We start from the raw sequence: 12,535 nt of genomic DNA on the forward strand, positions 1-12,535 counted from the left end.
GCAGTTAACCTTCTCCTCACTCCTGAATCCCCCCCCTCCTCCCTCTCTGCAGATGACTTCGTCAACCATTTTGAAAAGAAGGTCGACGACATCCGATCCTCGCTTGCTAAGTCAAACGGCACCGCTGGTTCTGCTCACACTGCCCTACCCTGTGCTCTGACCTCTTTTCTCCCTCTCTCCAGATCAAATCTTGCGTCTTGTGATGGCCGGCCGCCCAACAACCTGCCCGCTTGACCCTATCCCATCCTCTCTTCTCCAGACCATTTCCGGAGACCTTCTCCCTTACCTCACCTCGCTCATCAACTCATCCCTGACCGCTGGCTACGTCCCTTCCGTCCTCAAGAGAGCGAGAGTTGCACCCCTTCTGAAAAAACCTACACTCAATCCCTCCGATGTCAACAACTACAGACCAGTATCCCTTCTTTCTTTTCTCTCCAAAACTCTTGAACGTGCCGTCCTTGGCCAGCTCTCCCGCTATCTCTCTCTGAATGACCTTCTTGATCCAAATCAGTCAGGTTTCAAGACTAGTCATTCAACTGAGACTGCTCTTCTCTGTATCACGGAGGCGCTCCGCACCGCTAAAGCTAACTCTCTCCTCTGCTCTCATCCTTCTAGACCTATCGGCTGCCTTCGATACTGTGAACCATCAGATCCTCCCTCCACCCTCTCCGAGTTGGGCATCTCCGGCGCGGCCCACGCTTGGATTGCGTCCTACCTGACAGGTCGCTCCTACCAGGTGGCGTGGCGAGAATCTGTCTCCTCACCACGCTCTCACCACTGGTGTCCCCAGGGCTCTGTTCTAGGCCCTCTCCTATTCTCGCTATACACCAAGTCACTTGGCTCTGTCATAACCTCACATGGTCTCTCCTATCATTGCTATGCAGACGACACACAATTAATCTTCTCCTTTCCCCCTTCTGATGACCAGGTGGCGAATCGCATCTCTGCATGTCTGGCAGACATATCAGTGTGGATGACGGATCACCACCTCAAGCTGAACATCGGCAAGACGGAGCTGCTCTTCCTCCCGGGAAGGACTGCCCGTTCCATGATCTCGCCATCACGGTTGACAACACCATTCTGTCCTCCTCCCAGAGCGCTAAGAACCTTGGCGTGATCCTGGACAACACCCTGTCGTTCTCAACTAACATCAAGGCGGTGGCCCGTTCCTGTAGGTTCATGCTCTACAACATCCGCAGAGTACGACCCTGCCTCACACAGGAAGCGGCGCAGGTCCTAATCCAGGCACTTGTCATCTCCCGTCTGGACTACTGCAACTCGCTGTTGGCTGGGCTCCTGCCTGTGCCATTAAACCCCTACAACTCATCCAGAACGCCGCAGCCCGTCTGGTGTTCAACCTTCCCAAGTTCTCTCACGTCACCCCGCTCCTCCGCTCACTCCACTGGCTTCCAGTTGAAGCTCGCATCTGCTACAAGACCATGGTGCTTGCCTACGGAGCTGTGAGGGGAACGGCACCTCAGTACCTCCAGGCTCTGATCAGGCCCTACACCCAAACAAGGGCACTGCGTTCATCCACCTCTGGCCTGCTCGCCTCCCTACCACTGAGGAAGTACAGTTCCCGCTCAGCCCAGTCAAAACGGTTCGCTGCTCTGGCCCCCCAATGGTGGAACAAACTCCCTCACGACGCCAGGACAGCGGAGTCAATCACCACCTTCCGGAGACACCTGAAACCCCACCTCTTTAAGGAATACCTAGGATAGGATAAGTAATCCTTCTCACCCCTCCCCCCCTTTAAGATTTAGATGCACTATTGTAAAGTGACTATTCTACTGGATGTCATAAGGTGAATGCACCAATTTGTAAGTCGCTCTGGATAAGAGCGTCTGCTAAATGACTTAAATGTAAATGTAATAACAAAGCCATCACCTACAGAGAGATGAACCTGGAGAAGAGTCCCCTAAGCAAGCTGGTCCTGGGGCTCTGTTCACAAACACAAACACACCCTACAGAGCCCCAGGACAACAGCACAATTAGACCCAACCAAATCATGAGAAAACAAAAAGATAATTACTTAACACATTGGAAAGAATTAACAAAAAAACAGAGCAAACTAGAATGCTATTTGGCCCTACACAGAGAGTACACAGCGGCAGAATACCTGACCACTGTGACTGACCCAAAATGAAGGAAAGCTTTGACTATGTACAGACTCAGTGAGCATAGCCTTGCTATTGAGAAAGGCCGTAGGCAGACATGGCTCTCAAGAGAAGACAGGCTATGTGCTCACTGCCCACAAAATGAGGTGGAAACTGAGATGCACTTCCTAACCTCCTGCCCAATGTATGACCATATTAGAGATACATATTTCCCCCAGATCACACAGATCCACAAAGAATTCGAAAACAAATCCAATTTTGAAAAACTCCCATATCTACTGGGTGAAATTCCACAGTGTGCCATCACAGCAGCAAGATTTGTGACCTGTTGCCACGAGAAAAGGGCAACCAGTGAAGAACAAACACCATTGTAAATACAACCCATATTTATGCTTATTTATTTTATCTTGTGTCCTTTAACTATTTGTACATTGTGTATATATATATATAATATGACATTTGTAATGTCTTTACTGTTTTGAAACTTCTGTATGTGTAATGGTTACTGTTCCTTTTTGTTGTTTTTCACCTTATATATTCACTTTGTATGTTGTCTACCTCACTTGCTTTGGCAATGTTAACACGTGTTTCCCAATAAAGCCCTTGGATTGAATTGGTGGAACGGAGATGGACAAGATCATTGAACAACTACAGTCTGAGACAGACCATCTCCAAGCCCTTTCAAAAGATGAAAGGAGGAGAAGAGTAGAAAGGGGTATAATGAAAGAGTGGAAGACTGAAATCCTGAGACCCAGGAAGGGAGTCAGAGCCAGAGGGAGTCAGAGCCAGAGAGAGGCAGAGAGACAGAGGGAGCCACAGAAACGAAGGAGCACCAGAGAAAACTGCAAGAGATCCACAGACTCAAACAACTGCTGGATCTACTGATGGTGGACCTACAACTGGCCCACGTAAGACATGTCATTGTTATTATTAGAAGGCAGTGTATATTTACCAGCTGAAAATGAATAGTGGCAGACAGCGGTACGCTAACCCAATGTTAACTTTTATTCCTTTCCTTAACCCTTACCTTAACATCACTGAAAATATACCTAACCTTTACCTTAACCCAACCCTAGGTCCTGAACCTAACCTTCATTTATCTCAACCCCTATGCCTTTCTTCTGCCGGTTGAATATCCACTTCCTTATTAACGTCATTACTGTTGTTGTTGTTGATAACTGTATCTGTGCAGGTTGTAAATAATTGCATTATTCATTTGTAGGAGTAATTTCTACAAGCATAAACATCTGAGACAACATTGTTGTAACACTCCACAAATGCTATTGGGAATTTCATTTAGCTTCAATCAGAGAGAGAAGTGTTGAAGGGGGAACGAGAACACATAGAAAGAGGACAACAAATCAGGAGGGAGAAGGAGGAAAGACGGCTGGAGATGGAAAGAAAACAGGAGAGGGCAAGACAACAAGAGGAGCAGGATAGAAAACGAGAGATTGAAATTGCTAGACAGAAAGAAATGTTGAGACGAAGAGAGGCAGAGAGAAGATGAGAGAGAGGAGGAGAGAAAGAGAGCCATTGAAGGCCATTTAGCTTTAATCAGAGAGAGAGAAGATTTTAGAGGTAAAGAAAAAAGAGGAGATCCTTGAGTACAAGAGGGGTGACTTAGAGGACACTGAAGAGGAGGAGGAGAAGGAAGATGACCAGGAGGACCTTGTCCCACCCGATAAATGTATCCGAAGGAGAGCTGTGGGCTGGGTAAATAAGAAGTTGGAGAAGAGGAACCTCAGAAGGATAGAGAGAACATATCAGAGAGAAGCTGAGGAGGGCTATAAGATCGTCCACATAGGTAAGACCTGTTTTCCCTCTGTTCATGACGTTTAAGTTGATAGCAGAGTAAGTTGAGACCCTGAAAGAGTTCCTCATGGGGGTCAGGTCAGGTCAATTCGGGATGGGAATTAAGCAATCGCATATGCCTCGGGCCGGCCCTGGCACTTCACTGAGCATGCTTTTGGTGCACTGTCGATAGCTCGCTGGATTTCGGGCAAGAAGTTTGAGGGTTGGAAACCTGCTCCCTGCTTGTTTCATTTGATGTTGTGCACAATTATCAGTTTATTATTTGGTTTATATTGCACATTCATTGTCAGTTAGAGACACCTTAGTGCATTGTGATCCAAAAGCATAATCAGTGCTCTAAATCCCCCTTGGTCATGAGGGCAAATCTGGTCTGTGATAGGACGGGTGTTTTCACACCTAGCTCGGCTATTAGACTATTCTTTAGTAAAGGTTGAACAGCCTATTGTTCAGCTATTAGACCTCCTCCCCAACTTGCAACAAATGGATGTCTTTTTGTCGAGAGCAAGTCTCCCAAAATGATTTATCTGAAAGCAACTTTTTTATTTTCAAACCAAAATATTTTTTCTGACATCAAAAACTAGGCTTCAAAAAGTTCAACATTTTTTTTGCAATCAAATATTTTGTTATAGAGCGCAAAACTTTTTTCCCAAAAAATATTTAGAGAACAAAAAATGTATTTGAAAAAAAAAACTCCAATTTAATTTCGCTATCAACCACCCTCCATTTTGGTCCGTTTTTGATTGTCAGTCTGGCTACAACCAATACTGTTCTGTTCATTCTTTCTTTCCGACACAAAGGAAGACATAGTGGACACCTACGAAGAAGGACTGTGTGATGATGGCATCTCAGGTAAGCAGCACTGGGCGTTCTTCCGTCCAACTTTTACATAGCTAGTAGTTCGCTCACACGATTCAGTGTCGGTTCATAACATTGTACTATATTACATTCATACATAGCGTAGAATGATAAATCATGCAATTATCATTCTCAAGCTAACCGAAAGCATTTACCTACAAACGCCTGTTCTTGCCATTTTCAGTTGAATTAATATTTTAACTTTCTTTTATGGCGACTCATAAGCCATGTCCTATTTGTTTCATAGGCGATATATAATCATATTCCATGACAGTGAAACAGTTCGCTTTAAAAACATTTTTTTTTTTTTTTACAGGAGGATGAAAGAACATAATATGTCTGTCAGGGAATGCTATTCTGATATGTCAGATGAAGAGTTAGACCAGAAAGTCAGCCTCATTAAGGCAGGGATGCCCCATGCAGGCTTTAAGATGGTCAGAGGAAGTCTCAGAGCAAATGGGCCATCGTGTACAATGGTGAAGAGTTAGGAGTCTCTGCAGCGTGTAGATGGTACCCAAGCAGGCTTTAAGATGGGCCATCGTGTACCATGGTGAAGAGTTAGGGAGTCTCTGCAGCGTGTAGATGGTACCCCAAGCGGGCTTTAAGATGGGCCATCGTGTACAATGGTGAAGAGTTAGGGAGTCTCTGCAGCGTGTAGATGGTACCCCAAGCGGGCTTTAAGATGGGCCATCGTGTACCATGGTGAAGAGTTAGGGAGTCTCTGCAGCGTGTAGATGGTACCCCAAGCGGGCTTTAAGATGGGCCATCGTGTACCATGGTGAAGAGTTAGGGAGTCTCTGCAGCGTGTAGATGGTGCAGGTATCATTGCCAGAATGATCCAGCTTCGTTGCATTGCTCAGTTAAAATACTCTGTTCCTGCTCCCCTGTCTCTCGAACACATTGATACAAATCCTAAATTGATAAGGTACTAAGATATATAATGTCTCCCTCATATCTAAGATGTATAATATATCTAAGAAGTTATTTGAACTTTTTTATTCTTATTCTTACATTTTCAATGATGTATGAAATTGGAGTTGTTCTTCGTCAACTGGTTAAACATAAATAATGAAGCAGTTTAAACATTTCACTTTTAATTCCAATGCTTTTTTTCAACATACAAACAGGTAAGTATATGATTTTGTATGCATATTGCATATTTCCCATCACTAAATGAACAACTAATGATGCACAATCGTTTGTCTTTACATTAATTAACATATTCCTCTCAATTGTCATTTTTTTTTGCTTGACTCGTTATGACTTTATAATTACTTACATTTTGCTTAACATGTAATGTTTGGTCAGAAAGTCACCAGGTGGCTCGCGTCAAATTCGATATGATTGGTCATATAAAAATCTTGGGACTTTTAAAGGAGGAACCACTGTAATGAATATAACCATTTGTTCAGCACTGTTGAAATGTACAGAGACAGAATTCAGAACATGGGCCGTTATTACAGCATTATCCCTGTACACCAAATCAGAACCGCAGGATGAATGAAGCGGGCATATAAGCAGACAATGAAAGCAAAATAACATGCAAAACAAGCAGCATTATTACTAAATGTTTTTTTTTTTGCTAAACACCTGCCCTGAATGATGGCTCGCCACTGACAATACTATAATCAAAGATGACTCTATGATGAATAAATTATTATTAAAAGATGAGCTCGCCATTTTTATTGGTGAATCAAATCAATCATACAGTGTTTTACAACGGTGAAGTAAGCTTTATATTAAAGATATAAATTCCTCTTCAACGGAACATGCAAGGATGATATTAATGTAATATTCTAAATTGGCTGATGATAGTGAATAAGTTACACCCCTTGTTTTCCCAATTCGGCGTCATATTCCCTTTTTGGAGGTGAAACGTAGCTAAAAATGTACTATCCTCTGCTCAGAGGGTTAAGGGACCGTCTTAAAACTGCAACGCCTACTGTTGCTTGTAAATTAAAAATGTCAATAACTTCTCAACTACAAGACAGTACTAAAAACAATTTGACATTGTAAAGAGACCTCTTCTTTCGAATGCAATTAGTTGAACTTTGTTTGACATCATCTATAAAATGTAAAGTAAATCACTTTACATAAATGTAACTTCAAAAAACATCAATATCTTCTACCCCATAAGACTTTCATGAATACAACCAACTATTATTGGTTAAGGGACCTCATCCTCCAATCAACAATTACTTTTGTATTTGTCTTATTTTAGCGATTTTACACCCAAATCTAACTGCCTGTAGCTCTGGCCCTGAAGCAGGATATGCATATTCTTGGTAGAATTTGAAAGGAAACACTTTGAAGTTTGTGGAAATGTGAATTGAATATAGGAGAAGAAAATACAAAGAAAAAACTACTTTTTTTCCTAACACCCTCTTTGAAATGCAACAGAATGATCCCAGTTCCAGCCATCACTCTGGTTGTAATTCTATTGGTGTCCACAAGATGGCACCAGTGTATGTGCAAAGTTTCAGACGGATAAGTTGATGTACGAGCGAAGTCAACCAGGTACATTTGGGCAAATCGTGAAGAGACATTTGCATTCATATAACATTTTTCTGTAAGAATATCATCAAATCTGTATACTTGGACTTTGATTTAGCTTTTCCAGTATTAGTAGACATATTATAACTTCAACATTTGCAAAACAACCAGTTTTCATAACTTCATAATTCTGAACGTTCTTATAATTTTTGTCCAAAAGGAAAATGCTGTCGTACAAGGTTAGTAGCTATATTTGATGACAGAAACAGGGTTTCCCGAAAAGCTAACGTTAGCTGACTGGGTCCCTAGCTGACATTATTTGTTTCCCCAGAGCCATTTGCTTTTCTATTTAAGAGTCTAATGTTAGCTAGCTAACATTGGACCTGGTTGCTTAGCTCCCAGCACTGTGGCATTGTTGCCACACTAGCTAACGTTAGCTGGCTGGCTCATTAGGGCGGCAGGGTAGCCTAGTGGTTAGAGCGTTGGACTAGTAACCAAAAGGTTGCAAGTTCGAATCCCTGAGCTGACAAGATACAAATCTGTCGCCTAGGCCGTCATTGAAAATAAGAATTTGTTCTTAACTGACTTGCCTGGTAAAATAAAGGTAAAATAATAAATAAAAATTAGCTAAAGTTGTGGTCTTAAACATTGTTTACCTAGCTAGCTAGCTATATGTCTAAAGCTAAAGTGTAATTCCCTAGCGGATGTTATTATATATTTCTCAGAGCTGTTTGCTTCTCTAGTTAGAGCCTAATGTTAGGCAGTTGGAATGTTGTTCATTGTTGTTGCACTAGCTAACGTTAGCTGGCTGGCTCATTAGCTAACATTACCTAACGTGTACAACACCCATTGAATATGGCCGGTGTCAGTAAACATCTGCAAAAAAGCATAATGAAATTGTTGCCAGCAGAGCTTGTTAGGCTGTTTTCATGTTTTCCAGAAGTTAACAAATCATCGGCCAGAGAGTCAAGTGTGTGGTCAGAGATGGGTGGGGCTAAAGCTGAAGAGGGTGTGAATGATGCTGAATGGGTGTAGACAAAGAGCTCTTCACTAGATACCAAAACATTCAAAGGTGATTTTCTCAAAAGTGAGTTGATCATCTTTCAAAGCAGAATGACTTTCCCATTGATCCTCAAATGCAGTGTATGATGTACCATTTAGTAACTCTGAGTCTCTACTTTTATCAATGTAAAAAAACAGTTTCACATTTTGCCTCATAAAACTGCATCCGGGTGGTGAGTCACATTTGGCTACCTTAAAGCGATAATCCACCCCAAGAATAAAAATCATTAAACTCATGTCAATTTGGTGACAGGTAGCCTAGTTAACAGCACTGGGCCAATAACGGAAAGGTTGCTGGTTTGAATCCCAAGCTCACTAGGTGAAAAATCTGTCGCTGTGCCCTTGAGCTCGTCACTTAACCCCATTTGCTCCTGTAAGGCACTCCTTGAGAAGAGTGTCTGCTTAAGTGATGTAAATGTTTGTTCTATCAGTGGGTAAAATAAACATTTCCTACATGATTTAACTTCTAAATGGTCAGGAAATCGTACAGGAACGCATCATAGCGACATTGTTATCCCCTATCTCCAGTGAGAAGAACTCACCGTCACATTTAATAACGCTTTTAAAACAATTACCGGGACTCCAGATTCCCAAATCAACCAATATATGGTATGGGCATACTTGTCCAGAATACATCCATATGTTCATATTGTCATGACAAAGTATATACTTGGCTTACATTCTGACTACACCGCTCGCGTGCTAGATACTTTTGTATTATTGTGTGTCACTATGTTTACTAGCTACCTAGCTAGCCAGAGAGAGAGAGCGCATTGCATTGTGGATTTTAAGGTCGACATGAGCTGCAACAGTTTTCCACAGGGATTTTTGAGTTTCTAACAACCTTGCTCTAGCGACAAAATGTTCTAACAGTGGGTAAAATAAAAAAATTGTCCTGTGTGACAAATCAGTCAATATTTGGTATACTTGTCTAGAACACATCCATATGTTCATATTGTCATGACAAAGTATATACTTGGGTTAGATGTGCTCAATCTAAACAGTGTAGTAAATTATTCAACTCACTTTCTCCTTCAAATACCATCTCCCAATGAGCCCTGTATGTCTGTGGGGAAGACTGTTGCTGCCATAGCAACGTGCTCTGGCTGCCATAGCAACGTGCTCTGGCCTGAGATGAACTGTTGAACGTTGTGATTGATAGTGCAGTTTGTTTAGCCGATGATCCAGCTAGTATTGAGAATTTTTCCAGAACATATGTGGTAATTAATTGCAGAAGAGCTAGCAAGATAAGATGAGTGCACTTTATATGTGCTCTGGGGTCATAAGACACCATTAGACATGCACCTGTCTGGGGAGTGGACATGACTGTTTATATTTGTAACGGCCTAATATATACTGTTGCTATGGTTACATGTAGCGGGTTTTTATATGTACCACAGGAGAACCAAGAAATGAAGAGCGACACCACGGCTGTCTTTTATGTCGATCTGCAATAGGAGGGTAAGGGTAAGTAATCCTTCTCACCCCCCCCAACAAGATTTAGATGCAAGTGGCTGTTCCACTGGTTGTCATAGGTGTATGCACCAATTTGTAAGTCGCTCTGGATAAGAGCGTCTGCTAAATGACTTAAATGTAAATATGTAAATGTTAGCTTTTCGGGAAACCCTGTTTCTGTCATCAAATGTAGCTACTAACCTTGTACGACAGCATTTTCCTTTTGGACAAAAATTATAAGAACATTCAGAATTATTAAGTTATGAAAACTGGTTGTTTTGCAAATGTTGAAGTTATAATATGTCTACTAATACTGGAAAAGCTCAATCAAAGTCCCAGCATACAGATTTGATGATATTTGAACAGAAAAATGTTATATGAATACAAACAAATGTCTCTTCACGATTTGCCCAAATGTACCTGGTTGACTTCACTCGTATATCAACTTATCCGTCTGAAACTTTGCACATACACTGGTGTCATCTTGTGGACACCAGCGGAATTACAACCAGAGTGATGGCTGGAACTGGGATCATTCTGTTGCATTTCCAAGGGTGTTAGGAAAAAAGTAGTTTTCTTTGTATTTTTCTTCTCCTATATTCAGTTCACATTTCCACAAACTTCAAAGTGTTTCCTTTCAAATGCTACCAAGAATATGCATATCCTTGCTGGGGCCAGAGCTACAGGCAGTTAGATTTGGGTGTGTAAAATCGCTAAAATAAGAAAAATACAAAAGTAATTGTTGATTGGAGGGATGAGGTCCCTTAACCAATAATAGTTGGTTGTATTCATGAAAGTCTTATGGGGTAGAAGATATTGATGTTTTTTGAAGTTACATTTATGTAAAGTGATTTATTTTACATTTTATAGATGAAGTCAAACAAAGTTCAACTAATTGCGTTCGAAGAAGAGGTCTCTTTACAATGTCAAATTGTTTTAGTACTGTCTTGTAGTTGAGAAGTTATTGACATTTTTAATTTACAAGCAAACAGTAGGCGTTGCAGTTTTAAGACGGTCCTTAACCCACTGAGCAGAGGATAGTACACATTTTTAGCTACGTTTCACCTCCAAAAAGGGAATATGACACCGAATTGGAAAAACAAGGGGTGTAACTTATTCACTATCATCAGCCAATTTAGAATATTACATTAATATCATCCTTGCATGTTCGTTGAAGAGGTATTGAAGAGTAAAGTCTGAATCTTTAATATAAAGCTAACTTCACCGTTGTAAAACACTGTATGATTGAATCAACCAATTTTGATTCACCAATAAAAATGAGCTCATCTTTTTTAATAATAATTTATTCATCATAGAGTCATCTTTGATTATAGTATTGTCAGTGGCGAGTCATCATTCAGGGCAGGTTTTGAGCCCCCCGTGTTTAGCAAAAAAAACATTTAGCAATGTTTGCTTGTTTTGCATGTTATTTTGCTTTCATTGTCTGCTTATATGCCCGCTTCATTCATCCCTGCGGTTCTGATTTGGTGTACAGGGATAATGCTGTAATAACGGCCCATGTTCTGAATTCTGTCTCTGTACATTTCAACAGTGCTGAACAAATGGATTATATTCATTACAGTGGTTCCTCCTTTTAAAAAAGTTGTGAGCTTATACTGCAGGACTTGAGGTACACAGCGTAACGGCGTCATTTGCGCCAGACCACCTGAGGGAGATAGAGCACTCATTATGCATTTTGGGTCTCCCAAGATTTTTATATGACCAATCATATCAGATTTGACATGAGCCACCCATCCCTGGTGACTTTCTTCAGCAAAGATGGCTGACCAAACATTACATGTTAAGCAAATGTAAGTAATTATAAAGTCATAACGAGTCAAGCAAAAAAAAATGACAAATGAGAGGAATATGTTAAATTACAATGTAAAGACAAACGATTGTGCATCATTAGTTGTTCTTTTGGTGATGAAATATACATGCCATACAAAAATATCTTTTACCTGTTTGTATGTTGAAGAAAAGCATTGGAATTAAAGTGAAATGTTTAAACTGATTCATTATTTATGTTTAACCAGTTGATGAAGAGCAACTGAAACATCATTGAAAATGAAACATTGAAAATGTTGAAACATTGAAAATGTCCTATAAGAATAAAAAAGTTCAAATAACTTCTTAGATATATTATACATCTTAGATATGAGGTAGACATTATATATCTTAGTACCTTATCAATTTAGGATTTGTATCAATGTGTTCGAGAGACAGGGGAGCAGGAACAGAGTATTTTAACTGAGCAATGCAACGAAGCTGGATCATTCTGGCAATGATACCTGCACCATCTACACGCTGCAGAGACTCCCTAACTCTTCACCATGGTACACGATGGCCCATCTTAAAGCCCGCTTGGGGTACCATCTACACGCTGCAGAGACTCCCTAACTCTTCACCATGGTACACGATGGCCCATCTTAAAGCCCGCTTGGGGCACCATCTACACGCTGCAGAGACTCCCTAACTCTTCACCATCGTACACGATGGCCCATCTTAAAGCCCGCTTGGGGTACCATCTACACGCTGCAGAGACTCCCTAACTCTTCACCATTGTACACAATGGTCCATTTGCTCTGAGACTTCCTCTGACCATCTTAAAGCCTGCATGGGGCATCCCTGCCTTAATGAGGCTGACTTTCTGGTCTAACTCTTCATCTGACATATCAGAATAGCATTCCCTGACAGACATATTATGTTCTTTAGCAATACGTAACTGAACGAAGTACAAC

The 12,535-nt window shown here is 41.2% G+C and overlaps 1 protein-coding gene and 1 long non-coding RNA gene across 2 annotated transcripts in view; one reads left to right on the forward strand and one right to left on the reverse strand.

Annotated features, from left to right (window-relative positions):
- LOC127907182 (uncharacterized) overlaps positions 1 to 12,535 on the forward strand; it is a 251,290-nt gene that overhangs the window by 46,677 nt on the left and 192,078 nt on the right. The gene's annotated exons all lie outside the window — the stretch shown is intronic.
- The window catches only part of LOC127907187 (uncharacterized), a 44,127-nt gene that overhangs the window by 30,777 nt on the left and 815 nt on the right, over positions 1 to 12,535 (reverse strand). The window lies entirely within an intron of this gene.

The sequence above is a fragment of the Oncorhynchus keta genome, chromosome 14, assembly GCF_023373465.1.
Source record: "Oncorhynchus keta strain PuntledgeMale-10-30-2019 chromosome 14, Oket_V2, whole genome shotgun sequence".
In the NCBI taxonomy this organism is placed as follows: domain Eukaryota; kingdom Metazoa; phylum Chordata; class Actinopteri; order Salmoniformes; family Salmonidae; genus Oncorhynchus; species Oncorhynchus keta.